At 50.0% G+C, this 14,436-nt stretch overlaps 1 pseudogene; it reads left to right on the top strand.

Annotated features, from left to right (window-relative positions):
• Positions 1-496: 496 nt before the first annotated feature.
• On the top strand, positions 497-2,550 carry LOC150006679 (hexokinase-1 pseudogene; annotated as a pseudogene).
• The last annotated feature ends 11,886 nt before the right edge of the window (positions 2,551-14,436 follow it).

Below are 14,436 nucleotides of genomic sequence, written 5' to 3'. Positions count from 1 at the left end.
TTAGACTTTGGGGGCTTTTACCAACAACAGTGTTTTTAATAAATGTACTCAGTTAATTAGAAATCTATATGGAATTTTTGAAAATCTTAGTGTCTACCTCAACCATACACAAAAATCAAATCCAGGTGGACTGTAGTTCTAAAGTTAAAAAGAAAAACAAAAATACTTATAGGAAATATTATGAAACATCATTATGATCTTAAGGTAGGAAAAAATTTCTTATTCAGGACAGAAAAAATAATACATATTTGTAAGAAAATTATTGCTAAAATGGACATTATCAAAATTAAGAACTTGTGTAGTGAAAGACATTAAATGAGCAAAAAAGCAAGTGTCAGTGCAAGGTTATTGGGCTCGTATCCAGAATATATGAAGGACTATAAATTAATAAGACAGGAAAATCAACAGAAAATTAAGTAAAATATTTGACTAGAAACTTCACAAATATATAAATACCAGCCGGTAAATAAACACCTGAAAAGTCATTCAGGAGGACCACTGCTCACCTAGGCTGCGGAGGACAGACGCTCACCCCATGCCTGCCTCCCTGCTCCCCTGACCAACAGGATGATTGCCATGCAGCTTCTGGCCTATTACTTCACCGAGCTGAAAGATGACCAGGTCAAAAAGATTGACAAATATCTCTATGCCATGCGGCTCTCCAATGAAACTCTGATAGGTATCATGACTTGTTTCAAGAAGGAGATGAAGAACGGTCTTTCCCGGGATTTCTTTTTAAAAAAAATTTATGTATTTATTTGTTTGTTTATTTATTTATTTATTTTTAGAGAGAGGGGAAAGGAGAAAAAGAGGGAGGGAAACATCACTGTGTGGTTGCCTCTTGCTTGCTCCCCCAATCGGGGACCTGACATGCAACCTAGTCATGTGCCCTCACTGCGAATCGAACAAGCGACACTTGGCTCACAGGCCGACGCTCAATCCACTGAGCCACAGCCACCAGGGCTTTTCTGGGATTTTAATCCAATGGCCACAGTCAAGATGTTGCCAACGTTTGTAAGATCCATTTCTGATGGTTCAGAAAAGAGAAATTTCATTGCCCTGGATCTTAGCGGGTCTTCCTTTTAAATTCTGCGGGTGCAAGTGAATCATGGGAAAAAACAGAATGTTCACATGGCGTCTGAGGTCTATGACACCCCGGAGAACATCAATCACAGCAGTGGAAGCCAGCTTTTTGATCTGTCACTGGGTGCCTGGGAGACTTCATGGATAAAAGAAAAATCAAGGACAAGAAATTACCTGTGGGACTCACATTTTCTTTTCCTTTGTCAGCAATCTAAAATAGATGAGAGCATTCTGACCACCCGGCCAAAGCGATTTAAAGTGAGCCGAGTGGAGGGAGCATTGTGATGAAGCTGCTTAACAAGGCCATCAAAAATCGTGGGGATTCTCACCTGTGCAACCCATGCCAAGCAAGAGCCCTTTGCCATGCCTCTGATCACCCTGTCCCCCTCTCCGACAGAGCCCGCTGCTCCCCGGGAACAACTTCACCAACGAGTGCAACATTCCAGGCAACTTCATGTGCAGCAAGGAGCGGTGCATCGGGGCGCCTGGCAGTGCGACGGGCTGCCCGACTGCTTCGACAAGAGTGATGAGAAGGAGTGCCGTGAGTGCCCGGCCCTGCTGGTGTGGGGGTGGGGGTGGGGGCAGGGAGGGGGGAGGGGGCAGAGGGAGGGGTCCCGATCTGGTTAGACCCTGCGCGCTCTTCTTGCTGTCCTCCTCCGCACCCCAGCTCTGTCTCAGAGCAGCGTGGTCTGCAGAATGGAGCCACCGCTCCGGGGGAGCGGAGGACCCCTCCACTCAGCTCCCCTAAAAAAAAAATCGTGGGGATTATGATGCCAACATGGTTGTGGTGAATGACACGCGTGGGTACCATGATGACTTGTGGCTATGATGACCAGCAGTGTGAAGTCGGCCTCATCATTGGCACTGGCACCAATGCTTGCTACATGGAGGAGTTGAGGCACAATAACCTGGTGGAAGGCAACAAGGTGAGGATGTGCATTAACACTGAGTGGGGCGCCTTCAGGGATGATGGGTCCCTGGAAGATATCCACACTGAGTTTGACTGCAAGAGAGACCAGGGGTCTCTAAACCCTAGAAAACAGCTGTTTGAGAAGATGTCAGTGGCATGTATCTGGGGGAGCTGGTTTGACTGATCCTGGTCAAGATGGCCAAAGAGGGCCTTTTATTTGAAGGGCAGATCACCCCAGAGCTGATCACCAGAGGGAAGTTCAACAACAGTGATGTGTCCGCTATTGAAAAGAATAAGGAGGGCCTCCACAATGCCAAAAAAATTCTGACCTGCCTGGGAGTGGAACCATCTCCTGACGACTATGTTTCGGTCTAGCATGTGTGCACTATTGTCTCCTTCCACTCTGGCAACCTGGTGGCTGCAAGCTAGGTGCCACCTTGAATCACCTCCAAGATAACAAGGGCGTTCCCAGGCTGTGGACCATGGTTGGTATCAACAGGTCTCTTTACAAGACGCACCCACAGTACTCGTGGCATTTCCACGAGTCAGGGCAGTGACAACATGTTTGATTGAAAAAGCCTGACCTGGGCCCTTCCTAGTGAACTGGGCGAGGCTCTGCCAGCCAGATGGACTCACCTCCAGCCCTCGTCTCTCCCAGCTTCAGTCTCAGGGTGACTCTGTTCTCGGTCTGTCTCCTCAGCTGGACGTAGACATGCTCTGCACAAGTTGCCTTGAGCCTTAAATGCTAAAATAGTAAAATTAAATATTCCTGCAGTGCTTACTATGTGCCAGGAACTTTCTAGGATGCTACTCATGTTAATTCGTTTAATCCTTACACCCCTAGGGGAGGGCAGGTGGGAAAGGAACCTGGGGTTGGGGGTGAGGGTGGGGTGTGGTCAGGTTAGTGGGGGTCAGGGACTGTGCAGGGTACCTCTGGAGTGACTGTGTGGCTCAGCGGAAGGCGCTGACTTGGCACCCTAGGCCCTGCCCAGCACCATCTTGAGCCTCTGGGCCATCACTGTGGCCCACCCCAGGGCAGCCGAGCCCAGCCCGCGTGCCCCAGGCAGGCAGGTGCGGAGCGAGCCAGTATTCCTCCTCCAGCCAGGCCCTGATGTGCGTCCCACTAGCTCAGAGCAGCACCAGGTCAGGTGGGGAGGTGGGGGTGGGTGAAGGAAACCAAGGTTCTGACCTCAAACATCAGAGTGGGAGAGGGAGAGAGGGAAAGCCCACCTCAGCCTCATGTCCTGTTTCCTCACTGGTACATCCCAGTCTCCCGGCACACAGAAAACACTCCGTAAGTATTGATTGCATGGGTGGATGCATGCATGGGTGGAAGGGAGCGTGAACAGGCACACAGAGTAATGGGTGGGTCCTATGGCTACCATTTATTGAGCACCTGCTAGGTGCTGGATACTACATACGGCCCTTATCTATTTCTTTCGGCAGCCCTGCAGTTGTGCCTTGTCTAAGTGCAGTCCCCAGACAATGACAGGGCCAGCATTTGAACCCTGAGAAGCAGCTCCAAGACTGGATTCTTCCCGCGATGCCACAGAGCTCTTATAGGGCCACAGCCCAAGACCAGTGGGCCAGCCTATTTAGATGGAGTCTAGTCTTCCCTCTGTGACTCCCTGATGCAGCCAGCTGGCAGCCATGTGCCCTCCGTGCCAGGTCCTATGCTGGGTACCAGGAACACGACCGTGACCATGACTATGGGCTCTGCCCTGAGAGAGTCTGTGGTCTGTGGACATGAGATACTGGTCACACAGAAGGGAGTTCTGAACTGAGGCATGTCCAGAGGCTGGGATGCCCTAAGGAGGGACAGACTGGTTTTACCTGGCACCTCACCACGGCTCTGGTATTTGAATTATATCTGGCTCAAGGCCACACAGCAAGTTGGTAGCTCACCAGGACCTGAAGTAGCAGCTCGGGAAGAGATGGGCATTCTTTCCCTTTGTCTGTTGTGACTCCTGGGTGGTGAGCAGAAGCCACGTTGGTGGCTTCATGAATTGTGGAATCCCAGCACATCCGGGAGGTTTGTGTAAAGTGATGGTCATAATAAATTTTTCCCCTTGAGGACAATGAAATATAAAAGGAGGGGGTGAGTGCTTGACAAGGGCTCTGATTAAAGCCAAATACAGATGTTTTCAACAATAAAGGCTGTGGGCACCCCTGAGAAAAGAACGATGCAAAAATTAACAGCTCCAGGCTGGCTGGGAGAATTGGGGAATCTCCGGGGCTGATTCAGCAGCTGGGCGGGCGAGGGGCGGGGCAGAGAAACCTGTGATTGCAGGTTCCATAGCTCCCCCTCTGCAAGAGAAATTCTGCATATTGCACCCAACCTGCCCCCTCCCCCCAACCCCGACAACACCCCCATGCTCCTCTGGTTGGGGGCCCCCTGGCTTCCTGCACACAGGACAGGGAGACTGTAGGATATAGATTGTGCTCCAGGAAATTTTTGCTGCATACGTTTGTAAAAATGGAACTCAGTGAATTACATTGCAGTGCTGTGTCTTTGATTCTTTTTTTCAGACTGGGTTCAACACTACCATTTAGAAATAAATTAATTAAATAACTTAAAGTCATATAAATCTAGAATCGTATAAAAAAATTTACAGCCTGAACCCCAAACACCTCCCTTAAACCTTCCTTTGGTCTTCTGTTCCACCCCCTAAAAGGCTTGGCTCACACACCACCTTCTCCCTGAAGTCTTTCTGGATTGTACCAGTCTGCACTGCTGTCCCCAGACTGACCCAATAACTTCTTCAGGCTCCTCCGAAGGATGGATCTTCAGTTCCTTCCTCGGCTGGCTATGTCCTTTGGAGAGACTCCTGCCTGCCATACCTCAGAGAACAGAGCTGAGAAATAGCTCAATCCCTCAGCCCAGACTCCTGAGGTCAGGGCCACCTGAGCCTCTGGCTGATCCCTGGTGTAGGAGAGGGAGGTGGCACCCAAGTTCCTGTCTGCATGTGCACAACCTCTCCTCACGCTCGCCCAGCTGCCCCCGGCCTACCTTGTACGGTTTGTGCTTCAGTGGTGCACATCTTGTGCTCCAGGTAGAGCGACAATTCCCAGAGGAGAAGCCCTGCGGCACCTGCCTCTTACTTCTGCTTCTTTTTCCTCCAAGGTACGGCCACACACAGGTGCCACACTGAGGTGCTCAGGAGAAACCAGGCTCTGAATCCTCAGAGAGAGGTTTCTGCGGCCTCGCTTCCAAGAGCCTCAGTTTCCCCATCTGTCAAATAAAGGATTGAGCCACAGAATGTTTAGGTTTGCCTGAAGAGCCAATGGATAGGAGATGTGTGCCCCAGGCTGGTCTATAAGTGACATTTGCAGTAATACAGATGGGGTTCAACACCAGCTATGCATGGAGTGTACCTCTTGTGTGGTGTTGGGGGGAGACCATGGGACTGCAAGCATGTGGCCAGAGCATTGGGGTGGAAGGGCCATTACAGGGGTCCTGGGTCCTCCTTGCCTGAAAGACAGTTTGAGAAGTGTGGGCCAGTGGAAAAGGCATAATGCCTGAAGCCTCAGGACCCCCCACCCCCCCAACCCGGGGCCTCGCCTCAGCCACGGACAAGCCCTTGAGCCCGGCAGAGAAACCAGTTCCCTTCTCTGGGTCTCAGTTTCTTTATTGACAAAGTGGGAATAATGCCTTCCAGACTGTTGTGAACATAGGAAACTAACGTTTTTGTCTCTTATTATTACATTAGTATCTTAATTATACAGGTAACGTTTGAATGTGCTGTTGTTATAAACATTCTGGCTGTGGCGTGACAATGCAAGTAGAAGTTGACCAGGCCCAGGCCTCACCCCAGAGGTGAGCAGTCACTGTTACCGTTTAATGTTTATTCATCCACGCCTGTTTATATACATGCATTGACATGCACATATGCAGGCACCTATGGAAATAAAGAGCTTCATTTTGCTTCTTTTTCCTTTATTTTAACATAATGAGATCATACTAGCTGGGTCTTCTCCTCAAGGCCTGAGAAGACTGCAGTCAGGGTGTCCGCCAGGCTGTGTCCTACGGAGAATCCCGTGTGCAGCTTATTCAGGCTATTGGCAGAGTGCAGTCCTGCGTGACTGGAGGACTGGGGCCTGGCTCCCCTACCGGCTATTGGCTGGAGCTCTCCCCTGGGACAGGGTCCCTGCCACACAGGTGAGCTTCCCCCTCCCTAGGGAGTGAACAACTTGGCAGTTTGCTTCTTCAGTGTCAACAAGAAAGTCTCTCCAGCCTGCTGAGACAGAGTCTTCTACAGTATAACGCGGCAGGATCGAGGGACGCGTCTGCCGCCTCTGCCTCCTCAGAGTCACCTCAGTGTGTGTCTGCCACAGGGTAGCCACACTCCCCTTCGCAGCCCTGGTACTGGCCCCAGCGCGCTGCAGTAGTTCGTCCTTGCCTTCTCTGCCCCTGCCCAAAGCTTGGTAAACTGTCTTTTTATTAAGCTGCCCTCAAACTACCCTGTCTGAATATGCTATCTGTTGTTTTTCTAATCCTCGCCAGAGGATATGTTTATTGATTTTAGAAAGAGAAAGGAGGGAGAGAGAGAAACATAGCACCCTGATCGCTGACAGAACCTGCAACTTAGGTCTGTGCCCTGATCTGGAGTCAAACCCACGACCTTTTGCGTACAGGACAACACGCTAGCCACCCAGCCAGGGCACTATCTGTTCCTGTGCCCGAACCGTCATAAAGACCAGTAGCCAGGACATAGCTTGTGAACTGTTAAATAATGAAAGGTAACACTCAAGGAGGGGGATGCTGGTGAGGAGAACAAGGACGTGGTAGTGAATGCTTTCCAAACCCAACCAGCCCGCACATGGGCAGAAAGTCCAACTTCAACAGTGCGGGATAAGAGGTGAACACGCCTTCCTATTTCCTCCAGTTTCCATGAAGAAGGATTGTCCTGAAACACCCCTTCCCCTTCCACCAGAAGTGAAGCGACCTACTTTGTCAGTTCATTGGGGAGGAAGGAGGGCCTGGGCCTGCCCAATGGAATCCACTTCCTTGGAGCCCTGCCTGTCTGCAGAGAGGTGAGCTCTGCTTCATGCTCTGAGTTTTCATGGGAAGACCTGGCATTGCCCGCACTGCCTGTGACTATGTTTATTCTAAGGTTTGAATATGCAAGCCCATGACTTAGCACATCCAAGCCACATCCTCCAAACCAGCTTGTGAGAGGTACTGTCGCTGATGGATGGTACGCACTTCATCTGCAAGACTTCTTCGTGTCTCCTGGTGGATTCCACATCGTCGTCGGCAGCCGTCCGTCTCGAGAGACGATGGTGTAGCTTCTGCACTGATAATAATTACAGAAGTTTAAATTAAGTTAGAGTTGCCATTTTCCAGTGAAAATACTCAGTGCTGGTATGTTGTTAGGGATATCAGTTGGCATTGTGACTTATTGATAATATTGATACGTGGGGTAATGGCATGGTGGTGGATAAAAGGAAATTTCCTTATCAGTTAGGTGTACCTACTGATAAACTTGTGGGTAAAATGCAACAAATTGACGGGTAAAATGTTATAAGGTAAAATGCTACAAGTGAAATGCTAGCCAAAAAAAAAAAAAACAAAAGATGGGGGGAAGATGATAGAGGAATATAATTTTAATATGTTGATAATTATGGACCTTGGATGAGGGGTATATGTTTGTTCATTATTGTAGCTTATGTCCTCTTGTGAATTTTAAAAACTGCTGTTCAAGAATGGTTTAAAAACCTAGTTTACTGGATAATTTTCTACAAAATTTATCTATCTGCTTGTTGACATTGGGATAAAATCGCTACTCATGACTGGCTACCTCCATTTGACCTTGAGTTAGCGCACTAGGGCAGACCGTCCTCACCAAATGACTTCAGAGATGTCCGGCTCCTAAGCTGGCAGGTAAATCAGGCCAGTTGAAGGAAACTGTCTCTGCTCAGCCACATTCTTCAATCTACATGCATCGCAAATAAAGCAACTATTGACACTCAAAAAAAAAAACAAACAAACAAAAAAAAACCAAACGTTGGCACAACATTTTGGAGTACGATTCAGAAATACAGATCAGGTGCCTTAAAATATTCATAATCAGTCATTTCACTTTCAGGTTTGAATAAGCAAGTAATCTGAAATCCAAACGAAGACTTCTGCACAAAGGTTAGTTCCAGCTTTACGAGTAAGAGCATATCTGGAGGACAAGAGCCCAAAAGCTCATCCGCAGGGAAAGGTCACCTATGGTTTGGCCAGCCCATGAAAGATTGCGTAGCCACAAAATGGAATTTTCCATGAGCATTTTGTGATGGCAGAAAATCACCATGCTTTGATGTGACGTGAGAAAACCAGAAAAGCCTTGGGCATATGGTGCCAAGTATGGAAACATGGAGGGGACAAGTGTGGGCTGACTGTGCAGGTTGATTCTGAGCTTTCCTTTACCCCGCCCAGCCGCGGCCCGCCCCTCCCCCCGCCACCCCCCAGCTCCCCAGGACAAAAGAGATGCATGTGCAGGCCTCCTTCTGGGATAGTTGCTGCAGCCAAAGGGCCTGTGATTTCCAGAACATAGCGTGAGTTGCAAGCTGTTTCTGCTAGAGTATCCTTCCTCAGTCTTTCCAAACAGGATTCTGACTCCTTGAAATTGCCCGTGGTGGTGTGGGTGGCCACAGTCCAGCGGAGGAAACACTTTCTGGAATGTTCTCTCCCTGACCTCTCATCCTGTAACTTCCTTCAGGAACCCCCACTGGGTTTTGTTACCGGAACATTCCCCTGTCCTGGAGAAGAGAGGACGTTTGAAGGGCGCCCTCCCCCTGCACAGACATTTTGCTCCTGACCCCGTCTGTTCCAGCACAGAAAGCTGGCGTTAAGCACTCAACCAGGTCAGGCACCCACCTGAACTCGGGCATTGTCTCATGTGGATGTGCAAGGTGGTGTAGCCGCTGCCTTTTGGTCTGGCAGGGGGCCCTTGTCGCTAAGGAAATGATTTTTTTTTTTTTTTTTTTTTGCTGTAGAGGAATAACAGGAAGGCATCTCCAAAGAAGGAAAGAGACAGGGCCACTATAACCAGCACCATCTAGGTTGGCAAAAGCTGTTAGACTGAGACCCACAGAGAGGGACAACCTTAACCCTGGTAACCTAGTATTCAGACCCTTTCCAGGTTGAGCCCAAGGGGTCTGGGCAGCCACGGGGGCATGGTGAGTGCTCTGGAGGGGCCCGGAGAAGGCCGTCTTGCACAGGGAGCTTGTGAGAGTGTGTCCTTTACATAAAAGGACCATACTTGCTCCAGTGGGAGAAGGTGGCTTTGCTTCCCACGGGGCCCAAAAGTGGAAGAGGTAACTCAGAGCTGGGGTTGATCAGAGACTAGAAGTGTTCTTAATTCATAGCGCAGGGTGGCGGGGCATGAGTGAGAGACTTGTGGGAGGGGTGCAGGCTCCTAGCTGGCCCAACAGCAGGAGGGGCAGGCCCAGCCATCACACTGAATCCTGATACCACTCAGAGTCTGAGCACAGGCTGAGGGTGGTGCCAGAAGCTCAGTGAGGGGCTGAGATCAGCGTTAGCCAGCAGCCAGGCTGGATCTGTGTGCATGGATGGGGTGGCAACTTAACCTGAGACCACAGTGAGCGTGTAGGCAGTGACCAGCGTCTAGTTTAGGGCTAACATTAGTGCCCTCCGCAGCCAGGTCAAGGTCAGTCCCTCCCTCACTTTAGGAGGGCACAGGGCGTGGCCATTGGACTCCAGCCTATTTGGCCCTGGTATCATCTCTGCACAGGAGGCTAAGGAAAAGGACAATTTTGAGAAGCTGAGGACTCGGAGCCAAACCTCCCACAGTTTAGAGCCCTGGCCTCCTCCTTGCCCCATCTCCCAGTCCAGCCTCCCTTGCATGGCCTTCCCCCTGACACCCTGTGAGCCTGGGCAGGCCCGCTGTGGTGGAGTCCAGTAAGGAGGATGTCTGCTGTGCCCTCCCCCCACCTTGGGGCAGCTCACAGTCTGGTTGGGAGGGTTGTGACTTGGAGAAATAAGAACAGTTCCGTAGGCTGTGACCCTGAGGAGAGGGAGCTCCAGAAGTCTGGGGCATCAGGGGAGACTTCCTGGAGGAGGAGGTGTTTGGGCCGACTGGTGAGACTCTGGCATGCTGTGAGGCTAGAACTCAATTTCCTCAAGAGACACAGAAAAGCCTGGCAAACCTCCCCTGGCAAATCTCCCCAGAGCCTTTTCTGGGTGTTACTTTCCTTCAGATACAATATTTTGATAGTTTCCACATAAGATGAATCAGAAACATATACATTAATTTCCCCTTAAAAACATACACTTGTACTTGGCAAAATGTAGCACAGGATTTGACGAATGTAAGGCAGTCGAAGAATTGTGTGGGATCCAAGACTGGGAGGTCTCAGAAGCTGGAGCATCTTGGAGCCTGGACCTGGAAGTGGCTCCTCCAATTCGCATACGGCAGGGGCCTGAAATGCGGTCACCTGCCCCAGGTGCTCTGCTGGGAACATCCTAGCACCCAGAGCTCAAGTCCAAAGTCAGGTCTCAATGAATTCCTTCTGTGGAGGATCCGACACAAGCTGGCCCCATCCTGGCTAAGGAGCTCATTTCTTGGAAAAGTCAGTGAAACTCTTCTCTTCTGAACTTGTTTGTTAACATTAATTCTCATTGAACCTCCCCACTCCTCTCAATGGTCCTCGCATCCCATACTGAGAAGTGCTGCCAAACTTATTGATCTACATACACAGAGAGGCTTGTTAAGATCAAGGGTTGGTGTTTCTTAACTCCAGGCTCAAGATGAATCCGAAATTCCCTTTCACAGCTGGGGCACCCCCTGTCTCACTTTGGTATGAAAAGGTCCGCTGAAGGCAGTGTGCTCAGATCCTGGTCATCAAATGAGCTCCCGTCACGATGGGCAGGATGATGCAGAAGAAAATGATCATTCCAGAAGAGCAGTTCTTCCAAACACAAATGCCACCTAAGTGGAACTGGAGGTGCAGGGTGAGGGGATGTCACACTGAATTAGTTGCCTACTTCCGTGTGGCAAATTACTCCAAATAATGGCTTAAGAAAACACAGTGATGTATTTCTGAACTCTCACGGTTTCTATGGGTCAGGGTTTTGGAAGAGTTTGACTGGGCTCCGGGTGTCACCATCTGAAGGTGGGACTGGAGCTGGAGGGTCTGTGTCCAAGGTGACTCACTCACAGGGCTGGCAGGCTGGTGCTGGCAACTGGCAGGAGGCTTCTGTTGCTCTCCATGTGGATCTGGCCACAGGGCTGCTTGAATGTCCTCACAACATGGCAGCTGGCTTCCCCCAGAGAGAGCGATTGAAGAGAGGATGGCAGAAGCAATATTTTTTATGACCTAGGCTAGAAGTCACATGGTCTGTTGATTACACAGGCCAGTACTGATACAACATGCATGTGTACATAAAGGCATGAAACCAGGCAGCCCTGGTTTCATGGCTCATTGGAAGCTATCTTGGAGGCTGGAGGTTCTGTTTCCAAGATGACTCACACCCAGCCAGCTGGTTGTCCCATGCACGCAGTGAGCTACCCAGCTGCCCTCTGTTATCTCTGTCCAAGTCAGGAGCAGAGGCTTCTTTGCACGTGGCATGATCCACTGGGATTGGTCTCCCACTCTGGGACCAACTCATGACTTATAACATCTCATGTTACAATCATTAGACTGACCCTTCATCACTAAGGGAATGCCCGAATGCTTGGTGTCAGATATTACTGAAGCTTGAGCATCGAGGAGAAAAAAGTCAGAGAAAGGTAATGAGCTAATAGGGGCAGGAGGGATGGACGGGGGATCAGGAGGCCTGAGTCCTCGTCAGAAAACAAGTGGGCATGCATGTGGGCCAGAGAGGGAAGGGCCATCTCAGCAGCAGCCTGGCAGGGTGGTTCTGCAGTTAGAAAAGTGGTCACCTTCTCGCAAATGGAATAAACTTCTCTGAGCTCTGTTTACTGCTCACATGTAAGGGTTGCTGGGGACTAAGCGTCCAGAAAGCACTTATTCCAGGGTCTGGAACCAGGCGAGTGGTGGATGAGTGCTGCTGTCATTATGGAGTGTCATTACAACTATGCTAGCCCACCACACAGCCCTCCCTTGGGTCAGACCTTGTTGTGGGTGTTGCAGAGATTATCTTGTTACCTCTCCAATGGAGCCCTTGGCACCCAATTTCTAGTCCTGCCTTCACTGCCCACAACCACGCCATGGCAGACAGCTGTAGCCACACCACGTGACCAGAGTGGGTGTACATGCAGGTGGGTTGGAGGAAGGTTTGGTGAGGATTGGGAAGGATGAAGTCTGATCTGGTTGCTTCTGTTTTCTCGGTGAATTCAAAAGCAAGGTCATCAACTGGGAGAGAGAAAGAGCCATCTCTTGGCCCTGGCCATGTGTCCCAGGCCAAGGTCAAGTCTGTGTGTTCTAACAGCCTCTGTTATAGAGCCCAGGCTGACAGCTTCATAAAGACCTCTCTGGAAAGGTCCTTCAGACACCTCACCTTTGGAACTGGGCCTGCAAAGTGCTCAGAACCATGCCTGATGCACGGTAGGCGCTGCCTGAGGATGCGCTATGGTTGCTGTTGCCCTCGTCATTGCTCTTACTGCTCCCCTGGGCCACCTTCAGCCAGGGGTGGGGAGTCGTGGGCACAGTGGGCAGGCAGTGCCCAGCAATCCGGAGCAATAGCAACGGGGCTTCACTGGGAGTTGCTGACCTGCCTCCCTCAGGCTGATAGTGCAGGGAAGGATGAGAAGCCATCCATACAAGCCAAGGTTTATGAATGTGGAAGCCAAGGCCGAGTGAGAGGAAGGGACTTGTGCCACTACCACCAAGAGTCTGGCAGAAGTGGGATGAGAACCCAGGGCTCCTGACTCTCTGGGTCTGGGGCTCTTTCTCTGCCTTTTCTTGTGTATATATACCCAGGTTTTCTTTGCTGAGCTGCCCTGGCATTTAGCTTCTCCTTTGATAGATATCTCAGGTGTGGGAATTTCAGTCTGAGCCACAGCAGCCTCCATAGGAGTTTAGGTCCTTCATTCCTTCCCAGAGATACAAGCAGAATCTAAGAGTTGGGCTTTGTGTTAATTGTGGTGTATTCCAAAATGAATGAGGTGCAGCTGGTTCCTACCTGAGAAGGGACTGACATGCAAAAGATTAACAAACATGTATATATCCAGAAATGAGGGCAGTGAGAAGCACATAGGACCTGTGGCAATGAGGCCAGAGGGTGGGCACTCTGTCTAGACAGAGTCAGGGAAAGCTTGCCCAGAAGGTGACACCTGAGTCTTCAAAAAGAAATAGATCAACCTTGTTAGATCTTTGGCCTGGCCTTGAACAGGTTACCCAAGTCCACAGTGCCTCAGTTTCCCTGGCTGTAAAACAGGGACAGCATTGTCCTCATGGTGCTATTAGAAGGATTAAAAACATATAAAGTCCTCAACAAGGGGCTGGCACATAGTAAACACTCATTAAATTGTGGTTGTTGATGTTTCTCTTATTGCTATGAAAGCTCTTGAATGTCAGTTACTATGGGATCATTTCCTAGGCCAAGGGGACCCATAGGGAGCACAGGGGCAGGGAATGGCAGGCATATTTGAAGGGAGGCAGAGCCCAGTGGGCCTGAACTACAAAGCCAGGACCGCTGGAGGAAGAATCCATCTCAGAAAGAGCTGACTTATAATCATAGCTGGACAGAGAGAGAACAGGGTATCTCATCTAATAGTGAGCTCCCTGTCACTGAGGGTATGTAAATAGATGATGTGTAGTCACTTGGTAGAGATGTGGAATGGAAGCGTCTGACTGTGTGAGGAGTTCAGTTTTCTTCCCTGAACCTGGACTGTGTAGCCTCTCCAGTCTTGAGGGTATATTGTCCTACTTCTAAGCCCCTGGGCTTGGGTACCAAAGGGCTAGGTTATGTGGGATTCCAGCTTTATCACAACCGCACACAATAGCCAAGCCACACCCCTCACGGGAGGGGTGTGGGGGAAGCAGGAGGCTGAAACTGTCCCTGGGTAAGCCACCACGCTAGCTAACCAAGGGGCAGGTATTAATTAACGTGCAGATTAGCTATCAGTCATGGGTATCAGCACCAGGGCTTAGAATTGCTTAATAAGAGGGTTTGTTACACTGTTTTGCCTTGAAAAGGCAATATTGATCAGGAATCCCTGGCCTAGAACTAATTGAATATTCACCCCCAAATTGCAGTGGCTGATTGCTTATAAGGCCACGTCTCCCATTGTTACTTGGGAAATTGCAGCTGAGGTTGGGGCACAGGGAAAGGCAGAGGGAGGAAGCAGGAGGGAAGACAGGGGGAAAGGAGGGAGAGACCAAGGGAGAGGAAGAAAAAGAGAAGGAGAAGGAGCCAGGAGACGTGAAAAGAATGAGGGCATTTTTCATTTTTGCTTGAGAAATCAGATAAGACAAGCCAGATAACACCTTCATCTCGAAGCAACTTCGTCCCCTTGGAGAGGAGCGTC

The sequence above is a fragment of the Furipterus horrens genome, unplaced genomic scaffold (assembly GCF_987537825.1).
Source record: "Furipterus horrens unplaced genomic scaffold, mFurHor1.1.pri manual_scaffold_6, whole genome shotgun sequence".
NCBI lineage: Eukaryota > Metazoa > Chordata > Mammalia > Chiroptera > Furipteridae > Furipterus > Furipterus horrens.
Note: the sequence above shows the minus strand (reverse complement) of the source record. Positions and strands in the feature narration are given on the sequence as shown.